We start from the raw sequence: 9205 nt of genomic DNA, 5'->3' as shown, positions 1-9205 counted from the left end.
GGAGAAGGTGCAAAAAAGATTCACAAGGATGATACCAGAACTGATACGATATACTTATCAGGAAAGGCCGAACAGACTGGGGCTCTTTTATCTTTCATTTCATAGTACCATTCCCTTGCTCTTTCCACATAGCCCTGCAAATTTTTTCCCTTCAAAAAGTTTTGATCTAATTCGCTTTTGACAGCAAACGGCAATACCGTTGAGGTACTTGAAGTGTCCATATGTAAATTCAAGCAGAGTTGAACAGGCTGTTTGACGCTGACGGCATTTGTGTGGATAAAACTCTGATACCAGAAGTGGGATTTGAACCCACGCCACTAGAAAAGGACCAGAATTCACCAACCTTTGGTAAGGTAAGAATTAGCAGTTCTTGAGTCTGGTACCTTAGACCACTCAGCCATCCTGGCAATGCAATGCTCCAAAAGAGTCCTCCAAAATCTGTACCCTTACTGAGCTGCCTTGTACTAATTCTTCCGATGCAAACACAAAGTACACAACATTCACTTTTCTTGCATGACTTATCAGGCAGTGCTAGTCATGAAGTTCACCATCCCCGCAGTGAAACCAACATTCACACACACATATTTCTCACAACAACTCGCATTTTACAAACTATTGCTTAATATCGTCCTCTCCTACATTTGTGCTTGCTCAACCTGCACAGCTGCATTCAAAAACAAGCCATTCAAAAGCTATAGGGTGATGTGATAGAGGTCTTTAAGATTATGAAAGGGTAGACGTAGAGAAGATGTTTCAACTTGTGGGGAAGACCAAAACTAGGGGCCATAAATATAAAATAGTCACTAATAAATCCAATAGGTAATTCAGGAGAAACGTCTTTACCCAAAGAGTGGTAAGAATGTGGAACTCGCTAACACAAGGAGTATTTGAGGCAAATAGATGCATTTAAGGTGGAAGCTAGATAAGCACGAGGGAGAAAGGAATAGAAGTATATGCAAATAGGGTTAGATAAAATGAAGTGGGAAGAGGCTCGTGTGGAGCATAACGCCGGCATAGACTGGTTGGGCTGAATGGCCTGTTTCTGTGCTGTAGACTCTTACGTAATTCTATGTAAAGCTCCCTGCAAACAGTGCAGGCTGCAGAAGCATTGTTTGAGGATGCTGACTGTCTGCTCGATGACGTTTCTGGTGGCAGTTTGATTCTTGTTGTTGGCCTGCTCTGCGTTTGTGTCCAGGTTCCTGACAGGAGGCATGAACCACGTCTGAAGGGGGGATAGTCCCTTGTTCTCCAGTAGTCAACCTGTGACCTGGCAGCCTGGTTGGAATGAAGGCGGCACAGAGGACTAGCACATAATGACTGAATCATGACTGCTGAATGATGCGGTGCCTGTGGTTACATTATGGGAGTGGAATCCCTTTCTAATGACAAAGATGCCAGGCTGGTGATGGGGAGCACGCAACGCAATGTGAGTGCAGTCTATGGCACTTTTGAGCCTGGTGAAACCTGCCATGCATGTAAAGCCTAGTGCTCTCTCATCCTGCTTCGCTCTGTCCACGGGATAAGAGATGTAGGTATTCCTCCTGGTGTAAAGAGCCTCGGTGACCTCCCTAATAAAACATTGGACTGTAAACTGGGAGATCACTGTTGTCGCCTGCTGCAACCTGAAACGAGCCTGTGGTATAAAAGTTAAGGGCCAAGGTGATCTTAACAGCCACTGCTGTCCATGCCCTGTGGCTGCAGCAGGTGACATAACTCGGTGACAGTCTCTTTTGTGAAGCAGAGGCACCTGAGACATTGCTCCTCTGAGAAGTTCACGTAGCAGAAGTGTTCCCTGAATACCTGCTGTGGGTATGGCTTCCTGCGCAGTGCCCTCCTCCTCCTCCATCTTCTGTGAGCTGCTCCTGTTCTCTCCCGTCTTCCTTGTGCTCTCCCTCCTCCTTTAGGGAAGGAAACCTGCCGACCTTACCCGGTCTGGCCTATATGTGACTCCAGATCCACAGCAATATGGTTGATTCTTAATTGCCCTCTGAAATGGCCGAACAAGCCTCTCAGTTGTAAAATCTCGCTAAAAAAAGTCAACAAGAAGAATAAAATCGGACGCACTACCCAGCATTGGACCACTAGGCACCGGACACGACAAAGGCAAACCAAGCCCAGTCGACCCTGCAAAGTCCTCCTCACTAACACGGGGGGTTTGTGCCAAAATTGGGAGAGCTGTCCCACAGACTAGTCAAGCAACAGCCTGACATAGCCATACTCACAGAATCATACCTTTCAGCCAATGTCCCAGACTCTTCCATCACCATCCCTGGGTATGTCCTGTCCCACCGGCAGGACAGACCCACCAGAGGTGGCGGTACAGTGATATACAGTCAGGAGGGAGTGGCCCTGGGAGTCCTCAACATTGACTCTGGACCCCATGAAATCTCATGGCATCAGGTCAAACGTGGGCAAGGAAACCTCCTGCTGATTACCACCTACTGCCCTCCCTCAGCTGATGAATCAGTCCTCCTCCATGTTGAACACCACTTGGGGGAAGCAATGAGGGTAGCAAGGGCACAGAATGTACTCTGGGTGGGGGACTTCAATGTCCATCACCAAGAGTGGCTCGGTAGCACCACTACTGACCGAGCTGGCTGAGTTCTAAAGGACATAGCTGCTAGACTGGGCCTACGGCAGGTGGTGAGCGAACCAACACGAGGGAAAAACTTACTTGACCTCGTCCTCACCAATCTACCTGTCGCAAGTGCATCTGTCCATGACAGTATTGGAAGGAGTGACCACCACACAGTCCTCGTGGAGATGAAGTCCCGTCTTTGCACTGAGGACACTATCCAACGTGTTGTGTGGCACTACCACCGTGCTAAATGGGATAGATTCAGAACAGATCTAGCAGCTCAAAACTGGGCATTCCTTAAGGCGCTGTGGGCCATCAGCAACAGCAGAAATGTATTCCAGCACAATCTGTGACCTCATGGACCGGCATATTCCTCACTCTACCATTACCAACAAGGGTACGGTAGCATAGTGGTTATGTTACTAGACTAGTAATCCAGAGGCCTGGACTAAAATCCAGAGTCATAAGTTCAAATCCCGCCACGGCAGCTGGCGAATTTAAATTCAATTAATTAAATTCAATTAATTAAATTAAATCTGGAATTAAAGTACTAGTATCAGTAATGATGGCCATGAAACTACCGGATTGTCGTAAAAAACCCATCTGGTTCACTAATGCCCTTTAGGAAAAGAAACCGTCCGGCCTAAATATGACTCCGGACCCACAGCAATGTGGTTGATTCTTAATTGTCCTCTGAAATGGCCGAGCAAGCCACTCAGTTGTAAAATCTCACTACGAAAAGTCATAATAAGAATAAAACCGGCCGGACCACTAAGCACCGGACATGACAACGGCAAACCAAGCTCAGTCGACCCTGCAAGGTCCTCCTTACTAACATCTGGGGACTTGTGCCAAATCTGTAACCTCATGGCCCGGCATATTCCTCACTCTACCATTACCAACAAGCCAGGGGATCAACCCTGGTTCAGATGAGGAGTGTCGAAGAGTATGCCAGGAGCAGCACCAGGCGTACCTAAAAATGAGGTGCCAACCTGGTGAAGCTACAACTCAGGACTACATGCATGCTAAACAGTGGAAGCAACAAGCTATAGACAGAGCTAAGCAATTCCACAACCAACAGATCAGATCAAAGCTCTGCAGTCCTGCCACATCCAGTCGTGAATGGTGGTGGACAATTAAACAACTAACGGGAGGAGGAGGCTCTGCAAACAAACCCAATGATGGCGGAGTCCAGCACGTGAGTGCAAAAGACAAGGCTGAAGCGTTTACAGCCAGAAGTGCCGAGTGGATGATCCATCTCGGCCTCCTCCTGATATCTCCACCATCACAGAAGCCAGTCTTCGGCCAATTCGATTCACTCCACGTGATATCAAGAAACGGCTGAGTGCACTGGATACAGCAAAGAGCTATGGGCCCCGACAACATCCCGGCTGTAATGCTGATGACTTGTCCTCCAGAACTAGCCGTGCCTCTAGCCAAGCTGTTCCAGTACAGCTACAACACTGGCATCTACCCGACAATGTGGAAAATTGTCCAGGTATGTCCTGTCCACAAAAAGCAGGACAAATCCAATCCGGCCAATTACCGCCCTCTCAATCATCAGCAAAGTGATGGAAGGTGTCGTCGACAGTGCTATCAAGCGGCACTTGCTCACCGATGCTCAGTTTGGGGTTCCGCCAGGACCACTTGGCTCCAGACCTCATTACAGCCTTGGTCCAAACATGGACAAAAGAGCTGAATTCCAGGTGAGAGTGACTGCCCTTGACATCAAGGCAGCATTTGACCGAGTGTGGCACCAAGGAGCCCTAGTAAAATTGAAGTCAATGGGAATCAGAGGGACAACTCTCCAGTGGCTGGAGTCATACGTAGCACAAAGGAAGATGGTAGTGGTTGTTGGAGGCCAATCATCTCAGCTGCAGGAGTTCCTCAGGGCAGTGTCCTAGGCCCAACCATCTTCAGCTGCTTCGTCAATGACCTTCCCTCCATCATAAGGTCAGAAATGGGGATGTTCGCTGATGACTCCACAGTGTTCAGTTCCATTCGCAACCCCTCAAATAATGAAGCAGTCCGAGCCCGCATGCAGCAAGACCTGGACAACATCCAGGCTTGGGCTCATAAGTGGCAAGTAACATTCGCGCCAGATAAGTGCCAGGCAATGACCATCTCCAACAAGAGAGAGTCTAACCACCTCCCCTTAACATTCAACGGCATTACCATCGTCGAATCCCCCACCATCAACATCCTGGGGGTCACCATTGACCAGAAACTTAACTGGACCAGCCATATAAATACTGTGGCTACAAGAGCAAGTCAGAGGCTGGGTATTCTGCGGCGAGTGACTCACCTCCTGACTCCCCAAAGCCTTTCCACCATCTACAAGGCACAAGTCAGAAGTGTGATGGAATACTCTCCACTTGCTTGGATGAGTGCAGCTCCAACAACACTCAAGAAGCTTGACACCATCCAAGATAAAGCAGCCCGCTTGATTGGCACCCCATCCACCACCCTAAACATTCACTCCCTTCACCACCGGCGCACTGTGGCTGCAGTGTGTACCATCCACAGGATGCACTGCAGCAACTTGCCAAGGCTTCTTCGACATGTTGCTTCCGCTGCTTAGGATGCATGTAGTCCTGTGTTGTAGCTTCATCAGGTTGGCACTTCATTTTTAGGTACGTCTGGTGCTGCTCCTGGCATGCTTTTCTACACTCCTCATTGAACCAGGGTTGATCCCCTGGCTTTTTTAAAATTCGTTTATAGGATGTGGGCGTCGCTGGTGAGGCCAGCATTTATTGCCCATCCCTAATTGCCCTTGAGAAGGTGGTGGTGAGCCGCCTTCTTGAACCGCTGCAGTCCATGTGGTGAAGGTTCTCCCACAGTGCTGTTAGGAAGGGAGTTCCAGGATTTTGACCCAGCGACGATGAAGGAACGTCGATATATTTCCAAGTCGGGATGGTGTGTGACTTGGAGGGGAACATGCAGGTGATGTTGTTCCCATGTACCTGCTGCTCTTGTCCTTCTAGGTGGTAGAGGTCGCAGTTTTGGGAGGTGCTGTCGAAGAAGCCTTGGCGAGTTGCTGCAGTGCATCCTGTGGACGGTACACACTGCAGCCACTGTGCGCCGGTGGTGAAGGGAGTGAATGTTTAGGGTAGTGGATGGGGTGCCAATCAAGAGGGCTGCTTTGTCCTGGATGGTATTCTGCGGCGAGTGACTCACCTCCTAACTCTCCACTCCCTTGGATGAGTGCAGCTCCAACAACACTCAAGAAGCTCGACACCATCCAGGGCAACTAGGGATGGGCAATAAATGCCGGCCTCGCCAGCGTCACCCACATCCCATGAACGAATAAAAAAAAGCCCAAATTCCAGACCACCCATGGATGAAGTACAACTGTTTGCAGAACTACACGAGCAAGATCTTCTTCTCACCATTCAGAATTAAGTTTTCACAGACAGAAACAGGCCACAAAATGCCTAGTTGACCATCAGCTTCAAATGACAAACCAGCAACTAACCCGTAAGTAGTGGATGAGCCCTTTAAATAGCGCTGCTGAAAGGTCCTTTCTGTCTGTTTGTGCCACGAGTTGCTGTATGAGTTTATCACTTGGTGAGTCTGCCGCTGGGGCAGGACAATATCAGAAAAGGGGTCTACAACATTCATATTTTGAATATTTATCTTTTTAAATATTTCTGGCATACGCCCTGAATGCCTACGGAGCAGCCAGATCCAATATGACAGGCGGCGCACTACCGGCGCATGAGTGTACGTGCCCCACCTGCCATATTGGATATTTAGGCGCCCGTTTTGTGTCTGAAAAACAGTTGTGGTGCCATAAAATTTCGAGGCCCTTACGTCAGAATCTTGTGGGAAAAATGGGCACAGAATTCCAAACCTTGACAGTTGGTATTCTAGAATGATGAAATCTAATCATTTGAAGGCTTTTTTTAATTCAAGCATCCCTTGTGATAAATAAAAGTAACTCATTGATAAACCATTCATATGCTTATAACCTTGAATTTTAAGCAAGTAGAACAAACATACAAGCTACACTCTATAATAGTAAATATTATTGCAATATTAGTGTTTGTTTCAGTCAGTACTTGAGCTGCAAGCTTCAGAAATTGGCCCAAGGCTGCAGTGCACGAGATGAAATATGTCTGACACAACTGCTGCTGTCACCCACCAGTCATGTACAGCTGCTGAAAAATGAGAGCCAAGATGTAGCACATGCCCTGGGCTCTAGGTAACTTCAAAACTCCAATCTTAATTTAACTGAAATTTCAATTTAATTCTAATTTAATTACCATAAATCTTATTAATTTGGGGAGAAATTATTAAAATGCAATTAAAATGATTCAGATGTATATTTTAAATAACTTTTAAAAATAAATAGGTTGTGGGAGTTTTATAACTTTGAAATATAAAAGTGGTACATGAACTGATGTGAGTGCTTCATTATCTGGAATAGTGAAGCACTCACATCAGTGGTACCTGGTTGTGTGAGCTTTAGTGATATTTTCAGTGGTGCTTTCAGAGGTCCAGTTTCAAGGAATCTTATCATAGTTCAGTAATGTCTATGTATTGCTGACAGATACTTGACATAACTTGATGAGAATGTTTCTACTATTGACCTTTTCTATTCATGGATACCTCAATTGGATACCTCACCTCCCTACAGTCATTTGACTGATTTACTATATCTTCACATGGATGGTGAAAGAGGTAATGTCTCCAGTGGTTCCAGACCTGGCCTTGCATAGCCATTGCAGAGTAAGTACTAATATGTGGATATATATTTTATATTAAAGAAATATATGGCTATTCAAACTAGTGCACCTATCCTTACACAGGATATTGACCCAGTGAAAATGAGGCAACGGCAATATAAGTCCAAGTTAGGATGGTGTGCAACTTGGAGGTGATGGTGTTCCCATATTGTTGCTGCTCCTGCCATTCTTAGAGGTAAAGGTCGTAGGGAAAAGAAGTGCTGTAGAAGTAACCTTGGTGAGTTACTGCAGTATATCCTGTAGAGCGTATGTACTGCAGCCACAGTGGGCCATAGTACCGGGGATGGATATTGAATCCAGTGGCAGTGGTACCAATCAAGCAAGCCGCTCTCTCCTCAGATGGTGTTGAGCTTCTTGAGTGTTGTAGTGACTTCACCCATCTAGACAAGTGGCGAGTATTCCATCACACTCCTGAATTTAGCATTGTACATGGTGAAAAGACTTTGAGGGGTCAGGAAATGAGCTAATTATTACTGAGTACCCAGCCTCTGCCCTGCTCTTATAGCCATGGTGTTGTTATGGCTGGTCCAGTTAAGCTTCTAGTCAATGGTCACGCTCAAGGTGTTGATGGTACGGGACTTGGCAAGGGGGAGAAGGTTGGGTTTTCTCTTGTTCAAGACGGTCATTACCTGGCACTTATGAATGTTTCCTGCCATTTGTCAGTCCAAACCTGGATGTTATCCAAGTCCTGCAGTAGGCTGCTTCACTATGTGAATAGAGCTGAATACTAGAATCATCAGCAACAACTCACACCTAACCTCAAGGAAGGAAGGTCATTGTTGAAGTAGCTGAAGATGGTTGGACCAAGGATGCTTCCCTGTGGAATTGCTGCAGCGATGCCCTGGGCTTGACTGTGACAATGAAATAATTTTGAAAAACAACTGAACAGAAATTGTTGAAAACAAAAGGAAAATATTCTAGCAGTTTAGATGACTGAACTGTACTGATGGATTGGGAAATTACATACATTGCACATGCTGAGACTACACAGTCCACATTCAGCTAACAGAATCTCAGCTCTAGGCAAAAATATCAAGACCAACCCTATAGGGAGAGGCTGGGGCTTTCAAATAAGGACTTTAATGAAGGTATTAAAAGACACAATACAATTCAGTGGATATAATTAATCATGTTATTGTGATTTTTAAATTTTGTTTCAAACCTTATTTTGGACCTTGGAAATGTCAGTTACTGAGAAAAATTGCAAATTATATTTTTTTCAGAAAGCATTTTGAGTGATTTGTGAGAAAAGATAATATAGCACAACATTATTGGGTGGCAGGGAGCTTTGACAGGCAACTGTTACGATTAACATTGGAAATCCTATTAATGCACCATCTACAGGCATGACAGGGAATCCTGGCAACTAATTTGACATTTTATTAGAAATCTCTTAGGAGATGTTTACCTATCAGTTTCTAATGAAGCACATGATCCACATATCAATTTTAATATATTATATATAGATATAAAATACCTTTACCAGGCTTGTGCTACATAAACTAAAACATGTGACTCAACTTTTCAATTTTCAACTAACTTTTTCTTTTAATTCTAGATACTGCTAGGGGAAAAACTCTCCAGTGGCTGGAGTCATACCTAGCACAAAGGAAAGTTGGAGGCCAACCATCTCAGCCCCAGGACATTGCTGCAGGAGTTCCCCAGGGCAGTGTCCGAGGCCCAACCATCTTCAGCTGCTTCATCAATGACCTTCCCTCCATCATAAGATCAGAAATGGGATGTTCACTGATGATTGTACAGCGTTCAGTTCCATTCGCAATCCCTCTGATAATGAAGCAGTCCGTGACCGCATGCAGCAAGACCTGGACAACATCCAGGCTTGGACTGATAAGTGGCAAGTGACATTCGCGCCAGACAA

At 45.9% G+C, this 9205-nt stretch overlaps 1 non-coding gene across 1 annotated transcript; it reads right to left on the bottom strand.

The window, feature by feature from the left end:
* Window positions 1-288: 288 nt before the first annotated feature.
* trnal-caa (transfer RNA leucine (anticodon CAA)) lies at window positions 289-407 on the bottom strand. The gene is made up of 2 exons: window positions 370-407; window positions 289-334 (listed from the first exon to the last, which is right to left on the bottom strand). It is a non-coding gene; the product is annotated as a tRNA-Leu (tRNA).
* Window positions 408-9205: the final 8798 nt, after the last annotated feature.

The sequence above is a fragment of the Heptranchias perlo genome, chromosome 25, assembly GCF_035084215.1.
Source record: "Heptranchias perlo isolate sHepPer1 chromosome 25, sHepPer1.hap1, whole genome shotgun sequence".
Taxonomy (NCBI): Eukaryota; Metazoa; Chordata; class Chondrichthyes; order Hexanchiformes; family Hexanchidae; genus Heptranchias; species Heptranchias perlo.
Note: the sequence above shows the minus strand (reverse complement) of the source record. Positions and strands in the feature narration are given on the sequence as shown.